At 40.5% G+C, this 14429-nt stretch overlaps 1 protein-coding gene across 3 annotated transcripts in view; it reads right to left on the bottom strand.

Moving 5' to 3' along the window:
* chl1b (cell adhesion molecule L1-like b) overlaps positions 1-14429 on the bottom strand; it is a 68932-nt gene that overhangs the window by 41291 nt on the left and 13212 nt on the right. Inside the window, exon 1 of one of the 3 annotated variants that reach the window (XM_028576691.1) lies at positions 8948-9141. The exons of the other annotated variants lie outside the window; for them this stretch is intronic. The gene's annotated coding sequence lies outside the window, so the exon portion shown is untranslated. Of the gene's footprint in view, positions 1-8947; positions 9142-14429 lie in introns of those variants that run through there. 3 annotated transcript variants of the gene reach the window in all.

Genomic DNA, 14429 nt, shown 5'->3' with positions numbered 1-14429 from the left:
TGGAGCAGTGTAGAGTTCAAAGATTGAATTAAGCAAAGGGTACAACAAAAAGAGTCCTGAAGAAACAGGCAAAATAAACGTAGCACAAAAAGTAAGGAAATTTGTGTTTGGTAGATTATTTCTCTGTGGTAACAATACTTTTTGGCAATAAATCTTATACCTATCAAATGGTGCCCCATTTGTAAGGAACATGCATTTGTGGGATGAGCAGCAGCGCTGAGTATGTGGTTTGCGCCCATGAAAAATTTGCCAAATCTTCTCTGCCAATGCCAAACAGCTTATTCTGCCATTGACTCGTTTGGTGTTTGTTGGATTGGATGATTGGAGTTTGAAGAAACAAGATGTATTGGCAATTTAACAATTTATTCATTTCACAAACAGGAGCCTCAGTAGTAACATATGACTTCAGAATATTTTAGATTGTGATTAAACCTTGATTCATCCTGTGAAACAAAAACATGAGCTTTAATCTAGATCAATGACCTGGTGTAGCCAGCTGGTATAATTATGTATTTATTTAGTTTTAACATGTTTTGCATACTGCTTAGGGCTGTGCAATTAATAAAAATGTAATCGTGATTATGAGTTTGGCTCCCAAGGATCACAAAAACAGAATAATCGAGAAAAACTATTATTTAGCTCATTACGTTTTGCAAGTAAACTCTTATTTTCTCTTTTGTGTTCTGAATGAAAAAATAAAGTTTCAATAGGAAAAATATTAAGGCAAAGTTCACAGTTGTATGTGTTTTTTTTACTGTTGATTAATTTGACTTTTTTCACTGTTTAAGTACAATAATTGCAACATCTTTCCAGAAGTCAATGAGTAATCGTGTTAAATTATCGTGATTTTTTCAATATTGACCGAAATAATCATGATTATATTTTTTCCCATAATCGACCAGCCTTAATACTGCTTACAAAAAATAGCACAATTCCAAATGGATGGCTGCAAATACTACATGTGTTACTTTTAACTTGTCACATATTTCCCATGAAGCACTTATGAATGTTCCCCAATCCAAGTACCACCCCACTCAGATGTGTGTCAGAGTTCTTAGTGAATAAGACAAGAACGTCTCATGAGGTAAACATTTATTTAACATAAATCATTGATTTAAACTGTTGATTTTTCAGTGACAGTTATTTGGAGTGGAATCGTGGCAAAATGTTGAAAACTACTTTGTTTAGTCATAGAGCTGGTTTGGCTGCGGCTGGTTCAAAACTCTCTAAAAGTAACACTGGTTGGTGTCATATGACAAAAACAAGGGGAACATTTTTGACGTCTTCACTTATAATAAATAAACTATTATTAATAAAAATAAACTGTAATGGCAAGTTGTTGTACTATATGCTTTGAAGCCATTATATTTACACAATATATTTACGAAAGCAAGAATAAAAACCTAATGTAGCTATGGCAATTCAACTCACTCACAATGTGAATCATCAGCTAATGATGTTGTCTTTGCTTTTGTAGAAAGAAAATCTACTGACTGTCTCTCCCGGAGTGTCTCCTGCACATAGAAAGACCAAAACAAGCTAAACCCAAATCTGCTGCAACAGCTTTACAGGCGTCCCTAGATACTACGGCATACTTACAAGAGTCTACTTCATTCTCAGCTCTGGTCCCCATGAGGAGTAACTATTCCTTTCCAGGTAATCACATCCACAAGAAAAGGACACGGTGAGTTAGGGAAAACCAGATTCGAAATTGGAGAGTGCTGAGCCCGTTCTGTGTTGTGTCATACAAGCTGGAGACTGCGAGGAACAGAGGCACTGTAGTCACATATGTTGCCAAAGCCTCTAGCTTGGCAAAGACGCTCATTAAGCCACTGACAATCATTCCCACAAAGCCCTATCTAAAGGCTATTCACCGGCTGTGTACAAAGGAGAGTGGAGGAATGCAACTTCCATCTTGCCCCCCCTTCAGTGTCATTGAAGATGTTTACTGCACCTGAAGTCCCACTGAAAAGTGTTTATTTGCAATGATCAACAGAAGAAAAAAAATATGAAGAGTACACAGCACGAGGTGGGAGCACAGATCACCTGCTGTGTGGAAATCTGTTAAGTTTTGCTGCTGCTGTAATCTTCTTTTGTCAGCCAGTGACAATCTCCTTAATTGCTAATACTGCTGAAGATTGCCCCTCAGCATTGTTAGAGTATAAATCTAACGGTATTGTTAGAGCATTGAAGAACACTCCACTCTTCCTACTGCACAGATATTGGATTGAAAAATCAAAGAATTTGTTTGATTTTCAGTATGCGTCTGGATTCAAGTGGAGCTGATTGTTCCACGCTGGTGAACAGAGACTCGACTCCATGACTATATAGATGGACTTTAGAGGAGGCTGGGTGACATGTCAGGGGGAAGCTCAGCGTACAGAGAGTGCTGAGACTGTCGATAAGAGCCTTCCACCAGCCCAAAAAAAAAAAAAAAAAAAAGTCAGTCTCTCCCACGACACATGAGGGGGAAGGGAGGAAGCACCCCCAGTCTGGATGATGTATGGTGTGGACCGTAGTCTGAGACTGGGGTTTTAACAGGGAGAAAGGCAGAAAATGAAAGGGGGGAGGAGGGTCATGCTTGAATTATGCTGATGTGGGTCGTAACCGCAGTAGAAAACCAACCAAAAGCATGGCTGCTTCCATGGAACAGCCACAAATAACAAGGTTATTATCATTCGGGCCTCACGAATGCTGACAGTTGGGAAATGGTGGAGGTGAGAATTTGTACCTTGATAGGACTTGACACATGTATATTATATACATGGTATACATTTAGCAGCTTGTTATCTGCAATTTAAATTTAAAATGTAAATGTATTTCAACCGACTAGGACTAATTACATTTAAAGTAAAGTGTATACTAGTGTATGTAGTGTATACTAGTGTATAAAATATAAATCATCTTGATTTAACTTAGAGATGTTGCTTTCTTTGCTCGCTATTTAAGTCAATGCATTGAGGTTTACATTTAGTAAATCAGGTTAAAAAGGCAAATGGAGAACATGATGGAGGAAATGCTGATACTGGAGGCTGAGATTTGGAGCTGTCGGGGGGTGGGGGGGGGGGGGACACTGGTCTTTTCATGATGAGAGTAGTCAGCCAAAGTCAGTAACTGAGAACACTCACACGTCTCGGCAGCGCCAATGCAGGGCCCTTACAGCCCATAAGCACTCTTTGAGCTACAACAGGATGGAGCTGCCATTATGGCCGCACAAACAGAGGGAAGCCTTATGAACTTTGCACAAATGCTTAGTGCTCTGGGGCTGGACAGCTCTGGAAGCCGGGGGAGATGGGTAGGTACCGGGGCGGGCTGCCAGTTCCGAAAAGCTTAGTGTTCAGGCACTCGGGCCAGACAAACCTGACATTGTCCTGGGCACTGCCCCGGGGAAAGCCTCTTCCCCTTTCTCTCGGCTCCCCTGGCTCATTCACATTTTCCAGCCCAGTTGATTCACTGATTTGGACATAACTTACAGAGGCAAGAAGGCAAACATTTATTCACACTTTGAACCAATTGTTAAAATGCCATAAAGGAAGTCAGGGACAAAGTGTAAGCAGATTGTGCAACTCAATAAACTCATATATTCAACTGGCTCATTTTCTGCTGCCACCATGCTTCACTAACATCTGATGTGTGATTGGTCCCATTTGCCAGTCTAATATGGTTTTGAGCATACGCTCTGACTTCACTTGGGCACAACTCATTCAGAAATTAAAATTAAAATGAGATAATCGTCTGAAATTATTTACAACATCTTTAATTTATGACGCAACTCTTATCTCCCTCAAGCAGCAATCACTCCATGTTATCGGACCACTACAAGATGGAGGTCTGCAGTCGTAATGTGTCAACGGTATTAAAATAACGCTCTCTTGACCTGCTGCCCCCATTGGGCAAGAAGAGGACGAAAAAGAAGAAAAGCACACACAACACCAGGCCCATTCAAAACTAAAGCCATGTTGCTCCCCCCCACTGTCTGCTTTAAGAGCAGAGAAAGAAAAATGCAGGTGGCTACATCCACAGTTCATGACCCTACTAAAACCTCACGTGTTGTATGTGATAACTCAAAATCTCCTTCAACCCGTCAGGTTGAGACAAATGTTAAAGCATCAAAGGGATTTCAAAATAAAAAAGATAGAGCCATCAATATCCCTGAAAGTTGCTGAGGAAGAACGGAGACTGATTTACACTTTTTTTCCACCATTTGGCAAATATGCTTACTACACACAGTGTGAGGCTTTTAATTGAACTTTGGGCACACGGCCCATTTCCCCAAAAAGTCGTCTGTTACTCAGTCTGTCAAAAAACGGTCAATAAGCCTGTAACCTGGCACACGCAGATAGGAGCAGGCCAACCTGTCTTTAGCTGATACCATGTGCTTTATTCTGTGAGCGCTGAATCAATATGACTTTTTTTTTTCTGTGTATGGTTTTATAAGTTGTCATGGTAACAGGTGCACCTATATTCATACTGATCACTTAGGCATTGATGAAAAGTTGTCCTGGCTTGATGCTTTGGGGAGCCGTTTACTGCAGCATGCTACATGGGCGTCTTTACACATGTATTTGAGGTCACAGTTTGGGAATTCCATTACAATCAAGTTGTAACTCTATTTGAACTCAGCAAGAACCCGTGCGTTACTGCCAACGATGTGACTGGTACTGTTTATGACCTGTGAATGCAAATGGAAAACAGACTAAATTCCAGCAATTAAATTGCCCACATTTATGTGCAATTCTCCATTTACCGTGGCACTTTAACAGTCTCCTCAATTATTTCCAGATCCACGTTGACAGCTGATTTCTTCAGTACGGCACACTACAGAGAGACCGATCAAACAACAGAAATCTAAAAAGAGATAAATAAATAAAAATCCGTGGGGGGGGCTGCACACATTATGTGGTTTATCTGAAATCTACAAAATGTTTAATATTGGTATAGCTTAAGAAGTGTCTGCATGCTAAGTGGATCCAGGTTTTTTTAAGACAAGTAAAACAGCACACTCATAGGAGAGTGTGAAGGCAGAGCTGACTGCAGCCCTGTGAGGACAGGCAGAGCACAGCAGAGAGACTGTACCAGACTCTTATCCAGCTCTCTCAGCCACACTGCCGGCCATCAGAGCACCACAGATGGTGCGCTCAGTGATCATGGCAGTGATCAGGGGATCTCTACTCCTGATTAGCACACCTACTGAACACAATGTGCACAACAACGTCTGTTCCATCTCTGGCTGCACATCACCTACAGTTAGCAAGCAAACACGACTTTTACAAACAGTGAAATTAAGCAAACTCTCTCTGTCTCTTACAAGGCTGCACGAATCATCATGGAAAATATTCTTGATTTAATTAGAAATATTGATATTTGAAGTGAAAGCATGTCCTTATAATTCAACACAATTGAAGTTCAAAAAGTCGTAATAAGTGCAGTAAAATAATATTAATCTTCGAGACCAATAAACATTATTAAGAGTTTCAAGTTTATATAACCAAAGATGTGTAGACCCATTTTTTTCTTTTATTAAAACCTGGAAGTTAACATAAATTTGTCAACCTATATTTAAAAAAAAAACAAAAAACAGAAGGCAGCAATTCATAAAGACAAAATAGTAGACCATAAGCTGTACAAAAGCAGACTGGCTTCTTTTTTTTATATTCTCTCCTGTAGACAAGTTCAGATGAAGGGTCCAGTTAGAACTTAATTTAATCATGTTTCCCCCAAGAATCAATAAGCTATTTCACCCAAGTGACTTTTAGCCATGGAAAGGGCCTCTTCTCTATAGCTGTTTAGAGTGTGTACACAGCTGACAGAGAATACAGAGGCAAACATAAGCTTCAAAATGAACTCATTAAGATAAATGCATTGTCTGTTAGTAAGATGTGTAGGCATGGTAACCAGGCTTGGCTCTGCTTTGAGATACACCCTGGCCTGGACACACAGCCTTGTGCACAAACATAGACACAGATACCCTCACACATGCACAAACCTGCTTGCACAAATGCACACTCAGGTCTGAATCAAATTCCCTTCTCAGAAAGGGTGGCTCAGGTGTAATATAATTCAACGGTGCTGCAGGCAGGAAGCTAAATGAGAAGATGATCTCCATCAGTAGCAGCCCACCTGTCAGAGAACAGGGCTCATCAGGAAACACTCAAAGCACTAGCAACATGTTCTCCTCAATATTATTATGCCAACAAGTAGGATTAATTATTTCCGGAAAACAAGCTTTTTTCCGCCTATAGTCCTATGACAAGGAAAAGCAGGTCAGATTATTTAGTTGCACGCCCACTCATAATAAGAAGTAAGGATCTTATTGCCTTTTAAGGAGTGTCCTGCTGGCCACCTCTTCACACACACAAGTCGGGGTCAGCCCTTTAGGTGCAGTGAGGCAGAGCAGCCCGTCGCGCTACACACTTAATCCTGCAGTGGAAAATGTCGGTGGGATCCGTCTCACTTGGACGCACAGCAAGAGATGAGGAGGCAGACATATATTTGAGACGAATTAAAGAGTGTGTGTGTGTGTGTGTGTGTGTGTGTGTGTGTGTTTGTGTGTGTGTGTGGAGGGTTGGGGGTGTTGAGGGCGAGGCCTCCTCCGTGTGTGTGTGTGTGTGTGTGTGTGTGTGTGTGTTTTTTACACAGACAAGCTTGTCAATAGGCCGGCTGCACAACTTTTCAAGCTTCATCCTCATGGCCATTCACTGAGCACATAAAAAGAAGGTCTCATCAATGTGTGTGGCCTTACAATATTGTCTGGATGTTACTTTGCCTTAGCAACACCGGGACATCCTTGATTCTCCAATATTTGCTTTAAAATATGTCCATTTAGAAGAACCTGCCATTCAACACAGTACCACACATTTCATAGTTATCTTTCATTTTGACGATGGGAAACATGTAGTCCTATTTTTCTCAGAGCCTCTCTTGATAGCCAATTAGCCCACGTCAGGTGTAGTAGCCCACAGGCACAATTCTATAAAGTACACCAGGAACTGTACTACCATGCAATCCTTTCTGGCTTTACTTGATGGATTGTGCTTATCAGAGTCTAGTTATATTTGTATGCTTCATATGTTCCAGGAAAATCACACCATGGGCAACATGGGGCTCAGGGTAGTAGTGGCTTATAAAACATAAAATCCATATACATTATTCAGTGTCTCATGAATGACACGGACAGCTTAATAAATTACAGAGTACCTGAGACATTTATGGATGAGCATAAAGCAGCGACTAGTGACTTTGGGCAAAACAGGTACAGGTTTCTCGTTGTGTGTAATATTGAATGAAAAATGTCTGGTTTCCGTCATTACCTTACCAGTTTGCTATGAGCACCAGTGGTAAAGTGCAGTGATATAAATGTGGAACAAATCAGACAACTGGAAATGTAACCACAGGACAATGTAGCAATGCATGCAGACAAATCCACCCAACATCAAACAATTATGACAGATGCGGAGTGTCTTGCCAAATCAAGAGCTTAAAGCTCTCAATGTTTCGAAGAGCCAATGCCACTTGAAAGGATGCTCGAACAAATGAAACAAATCCCTGCTTCAAACTGAAACACGAGGCACACCCAGAAAGTTATCTTTTCACAACTTGAAAGGACACACAGGGCATTAGAAAAATCCAGTGAAAGGGGCTAACATCAAAAGCTCTGCCTGAGTACAGAATATAGCTTTGTGTTTTCTGTGTGTGGGTGGAGGGCTGCTCTTTGTTCCAGTGAGAAAGTCACATAGACATTCCAAATACACACAGAATAATGGAAAATATGAACTAGTATTGCTCAATATTAGAGAGCTCAGATCAATGTCTAAATATGATTAGGAACTTTTAGAATGTTTTTCCCTCAATATCAAAAAATAGCATGAGCATCTTGTTAGCACACAACACCAGCTTTTCCAGACATACCTAGTGATCTAGACATATCCTGCGTATCATAGCTCACTAACAAAGCACGAGAGGAGACGATTATGGTACCTCTCTGTAGACCAATCAGTACAATCTGTGTCCAAATTGTGCCATCCAAAGGCATCCGCAACACAAAAGTGACCAGAAGTGCTAGCAACCTCAATCTAATTGTGTCTTTTGATGCACGTATCAACAGATTAAAAGCAATGTCAATGATGTCATGGTGAAACTGCCGTGTACACTCACTATTATACAAGAAAAGAACTGTGGAACAATAACAACAAAGGTGGGTCTTCAAAAAGGATGTACCATTGACTAAGCAGTGGTAAGTGATTGTTGGCACAATAGCAGTCCATTTGTTCATGGCGGAATACTTAAATACTTGACCAAACTGTACAAGATTGCTTTGAACCGCAGCCTTTAGACATGCGCACTATTGGCTTACAGTAGTTTATAACTGACATTATATAAGACTGACATGGATTCATTTTGAATAATAATGGTATGAAATATAAATCACAAAAAAAAATAGAGATACATTGATCTAACTTTTCCTCTTCCAATACCAATTCCAATACTTCGACTCATGGTATGATCTGCTTGCTGATACTGAGTACTCATTCAATACCCGTGCTTTTTCCCCCCAAATTTCAAATCAGTACGTCAATCCAATCTTTTATCAGTTTGAAACAGCTGTATGCTTTGGGTCATGAAATGACATATTGAAAATGGAATTAAGAGTTGAGAGAAAAGTTTGATGTAACCTGTTGTCTAATTATTCAAACTGGTCAATACAACGTTGAACCGGTTTTACAGGTTGACCAGAATTGAGCAGTTGACATAGTATCAATCCAAAAGGGGCCTGGAGGCTGGAGCCTGGCTCTACAGACTGCCTTTCAGCACCCATACAGATAAGGAGTAATGACTTTCCCAAGCAATCACTAAACCCTGCTTGCCCCTAATTTGTTTGCTTGCAGAAAGTTTCTCCAATAAAAGAACCTTGTGTTGCCATCACTTACATATGGGAGCACATACTTACTGGAATTCAATATTATCCACTGGAATGGCCAACAGTTCCAATGACAGCACCGGACCTCTCGGTCACTTCTTTTCCCTTTAACAAGTCCACAAAGTCTATGACTACACTGATGCGTGATCTGTTACAAAAACAAAACCACACAATGCCTGGAAGTTTTATAGATATTTGAAATGTCAGGGTCCATGTTCGGCTCCAAACAGAGATTTCAGTGACCAAAGTCCTTGTGAAGAAAAGAAACCTCAAATGCGTCATGTGTGACATAACATGTTTGCGTGCATCTTCCAGAAGGAGAACTGGAGCTTCAGATGCCCAGTTCCCCGGGAAACCAGAAGTCTTGTTGTCATATTTCTCTTGTTCTGTTATGTGTCTGGTTTTTTCATGCAGCCCCCAGCCCCCATTAGGGCGGACTATGCCATGTCGTGACATGGGAACCCTTATAAACGTGTTAAGAGCCGAAGGCATTAGCATTTTGGACGCTACTGAATAGAGGCATTTGTTCCTCTTCCTGTGCCTCCCTGAAAGACTCTATTAAAGGGAAGTTTAGGAATTGCTCTGTTTTGAAGTTGGGACAGCATGGGGAGAACATTTGACAGTAGAGTTTCTGAGGATTCTTTTATAATTAGTTCTATGTGGACATACATAAATAAAAATAGTTACCATTTCCCTGTGTTTTAAACATCTTTACAAAGTTTCAAGAAACGTTTCAAAGATGTTCTTTTGCTACCAGTGCCTGTCAAAGTCTGAAACATGGAATACAGATACAAATAATGCATGTTAAATGTTGTTTGCCCCACTACAATGTTGCTGTGTGACTGAAGGGGGTTTAGATCAAATAGAACAAGTCAATATGGAGCAGACAGTGCTTCTTTTATGACCTATTCTAGCTGGGACAGAGGACAAAATCGACCACATACCCAAAAGAAACATGTGCCTTTAACAGACCCTAAATAGTTCCAATTTACACTTCAATTGGCACTCTTTTCACATACCTATAGATGTAACATGTCATGAAGGCAAAAGTGCTTGATGGATTCCACCTTGTTCCTTTTAAGGAAGCTGGTGATAGACCATGCGGAATTCCTCTCTGTTGTTGGCTCCATTAACGAAGGCTTTGACTGATCTCTGATTCTATCTCACGCTGCGGCCGCAGCAGGATCTTTGGTCAGTCCGAAGCAGGCTCTTCACTGTCTGACATCCTATCTTTCATCTCAAAGCCTTTAACAGTTTGTGTGTTACATTTAGAATGACTACATCATCCATAATGCATATTCCTCAGTCCTGCCTAATGATGAACAATGGTTGGTACAGTGCATCTTAGCAACATGCGTCCATTTCTCAAAAGGGGGCTTTGATTCTCTGTCACCAGTTGTCTGCAGCACCTGAGCACTCAGCTGCTAATCCAGAATGAAGTTTATTGAAAAAGACAATTGCTCAAAATGCAAGTGAACTAAAAACAGAATATCTAACAAGCAATTGTAAACCCAAGGCAACAAAATTGGTTTTCGAGATTTTTTTGTTAGGTTAGGATAAATGTTGGCATATTTTTCTATTTTACAATAAACACATTCAATGCTGATATTTAAAGTAAAGTCTGGTCACTTGACAGCAGGACTGGCTAAGGAACACGAAAGTGTTTTTAAGAGGAGGAACTACTTACGTTCCTGTACAACAACCTTATACATTATTTCAATTCCCTTATAAAAATTCCGAGCATGTCCAGAAACATATTTAATCTGTATCTTGGCTGCATTTGTAAAAAACAACGCTATCAAAGGACAAGCATGTGAGAGGACATTTAACGAGATTAAACTTCAATAAAACTACCTTGGACAAGTGACTGTAGCCTTCTGTCAGCATACGCAGTTATGTGTGTTTGGTTTTGCCATAAGTGTAATCTCATTAGTCTTATGGAAATGGCATTTCCATAACACTAATGAGATTATACTTATTGGTCAGGGTAATAAGATTAAAAACTAAACTTAGAGCCAGATAAAGCAGCGGGCTGATATTATTGGCGGATATTGGCTTGGCGAAGACAGATTGGTATCACAATAAATGAGCTGGCAGAACAGCATATTACAGATGAGAACATGAAGAATCAGCTTATCCTTTAGCTAAAAAAAATACCCAGCTCTTTATCACTTCTCTTTCATAATCAAAACTAAAGAAATACAAGCCGATATATTGCCCTTAGAATATTTTTTATATTCCAGTTTTGGTCATGCTCCAACCAAAAAGTAGCAATGGGGATCCCAGACTCTGCTCCATATGGGGGATTGATCTCCAGCAATATGAGTATTGATCAATGACGCCCTACTCGCCAGTATCACATTGGATTCAGAAGTCAAATATAAATCATGCACTATGTCAGGGCAAAATCCTGATAAATCCAGCCAAACTAAGAAGAAAACCAAGTACTACATTTTTGCATCCTGTTTGGTTAGCCCTATACGTTGCTTACACTGAATAAAATAAATATATGAGGCCATAACAAAACATACAGTTCCTGCCACAACATCAATTAACCGGCCTGTTTAGTAGCAAAGGACAAAGGGGAACCACACTTTTAATTTAATTGTACCTATGATATACAGTAAATTGACCAAAGCTCTCAAGGGGCACACAGAGTTAAATTACTGTGAAAGCTTATTGATTTGTAAAGTGTAAATTTGAAGGATGGAATGACTGCGCCTAAAACCAGGGGAAGGGCAAAGCACAATGACTGCAGGCTCTTCAGTAAAGAGTTCATTTGGAAGGCTGAAAATCTATACTGCCACTACAGAAACAACAGAAAGGGGGTTAGACTATGCCCGCCTTTGCATGTAATTGGAAAGAGATGGCCATGTAAAGCTTTTCACCATGACTGAGGAAATAAACACACTTGATGAATGTGCCTTGTCATGACCCTGTATTGATTTTCAAATATTGCATTTAACACTTTCTTGAGAAATAGAGGTGATGAATTGTCATGAAACATGCATGCAGATATTTACTACCCAACCTTTTGATGCTGGAATATTATCTGTTTAAAAGGTGCTCATATGGCTATTTGAAATCTTAAAAAGCAATTAGGAGTCCAGGAATAGCACGTCCATAGCGCATCAAGTTTAACAGCCCCATCCCCCAGTTTAACACTGCCACCACTGTTTGTTTCTCCTCCCCGCTCCCCCCTTCTCAATATTGAAACGAGTAAACACCGCCATCTTTTCCAGCCTTTAAATGAAGATAAACGAGGACAAACACCCCAATTAGCCTGCTTTCAGATTTGAGAGTGGTTGAAAGAGGACGTCACCACTAATGCACTCGTGGTTATTCGCTACAAAAGGTTTCTACATCCTGCACCCTGCTTTAAAGCAGGGACAGGAACTGTGAATTCATCTCTCTTGAATTAATTCACGTGTTCACACCCTGAGTCTCAGATGAGCCCTGTGAATGTGCAGAGGCAGCAGAACGGGGACAGCCATTAGTGTCCACAGCAGCATAGCTCTAATGATGATGGCTGTGGACTTGCTGTGCTCTGCATTCTGGGCGCCAGAGCTCTCCGGCTCTGGTCAGACAGGGAAGGATTCTCCAACGTGCTTTTCTGTAGATAGTAGCCTTGCCGCATTTACTGGGTCAAGACAGGAACCAAATGGCTCAGAACAATATCCTTTTGATGCACTGAAGCACATACAGCTTTGATCAAACCTGTTTTTTCCCTCTCTCTCTCTCTCTCTCTCTCTCTCTCTCTCTCTCTCTCTCTCTCTCTCTCTCTCTCTCTCTCTCTCTCTCTCTCTCTCTCTCTCTTTCATGTTTATGTTTTACACTGTATGCCGTGATACTTAAATCCCTTGTTTAAAGAAAAGTAAGCAGTGCAAAGAAAAAAGCATTCAAAAAAATCAAAGCAGCTGAGTGCAGTGGCCAACCCCAGCCTTCTAACTGGGTACTGTTTACTGACAGTGACAGAGAAGAAAAGCTATGCCATCAGTTTAATGGCCCCACCTTGTGCTTTATAACACAGCAGCAGAAAACTGGAAATGTGCAGACTTATAAATCAGCCACTGTGTGTGTGTGTGTGTGTGTGTGTGTGTGTGTGTGTGTGTGTGTGTGTGGGGTGGACCATTTTGATACCATTTTTTTACCACTTATTGAGCAAAACAAATCCCCCTCTGGTTCTTATTGGAGCCAGTGTGGGGTCTTTTCAGGCTGAGCATTATAATGGAATCCCCCACCTAGAGCTTTGCTTATGGTTGGCTTCATCAGTATTGGTCCCCATTTCACAATTTACCGAAAAGAGACAGACAGACGTGACCCCACTGGCAATGCACACGCTCCTAGCAAAAGTATGCTCCTCCAGTTATACAATGTGAATCACCTTGCAGACAGTCTCTATACAGTAGATGGATATCCATCCCCTCACACCACATGTTCAGTGTTTTTTCCCATCTCTAAGCATGCAGTCACAAAATGATGTAGAAGGATCCAGAGGTAATTATTTTATCTTTTTCCTATTCATTTTTTAAGTCACAGCTGTTCTACCATCTGCGTTAGAAAACCATGAAGAGAATTTAGATTACAGGTCAAACACCAGCCAGTTTCAACGTTTATCAATGACCATTAAAACATTCTCACTCCCAACTTGGCACATGTATACAACAGCTTGGCGTAAACTGCAACATGCAGGATAAGGTTAGGTTCAGGCAACAAAACAGCTTTGTTAGATTTAAGAAAAGAAATTCTACGTTAAAGTAGTTTATTTGTGTTCTTTGACTGTCAAACTGGATAATAAAAGAAAGTTCTGTGACATTCACTGTTAGTGTTTGTTCATGTTTCACAAAGAGTTTAACCTGAGCCAGACCGACAACAAAGATAGAAATCATCACATCCATACAGGGATAGTAGTATACAGTTGTTAAAACATAATAAAATATATGACACACTGGTATCAGATCGGTACTCGGTATCGGCCGATACGCAAGTTCAGGTATCAGAATCGGTATCGGGAAGTAAAAAATGGTATCGGACCATCTCTACTATTTATCCCAGCGGACTTTGGTGTTCTTTATACTACGCAATCTCACAGCGCAGCTTAAACAAACGCTAAAGGATGGGTTGTATTAGACACTGATGGCCACAGCTGCCTTATTTGATGAGTTGGGAGTGGGGGTTTTTTAAGATTATTTTTTGGGCTTTCTCCTTCCTTTAATGGACAGCATACAGTAGGTGAGAAAGGGGAAATGAGAGGGGGAAGACATGAAGGAAATCGCCACAGGTCAGAGTCGAACCCTGGGCCTCTGCGTTGAGGCATAAACCTCTAAATATACACTAACGGTCAAAAGTTTGGGATCACTTAGAAATTTCCATTCCACTCCATTACAGACAGAATACCAGCTGAGATCAGTTGCATTATTGTTTTTAACCAGGGCAGCAGTTTTCAGATTACATTATGTGCTTAAATAATTGCAAAAGGGTTCTCGACTGTTGTAGAAAGAAGTGGCTGATC

The sequence above is a fragment of the Perca flavescens genome, chromosome 4 (assembly GCF_004354835.1).
Source record: "Perca flavescens isolate YP-PL-M2 chromosome 4, PFLA_1.0, whole genome shotgun sequence".
In the NCBI taxonomy this organism is placed as follows: Eukaryota; Metazoa; Chordata; class Actinopteri; order Perciformes; family Percidae; genus Perca; species Perca flavescens.
Note: the sequence above shows the minus strand (reverse complement) of the source record. Positions and strands in the feature narration are given on the sequence as shown.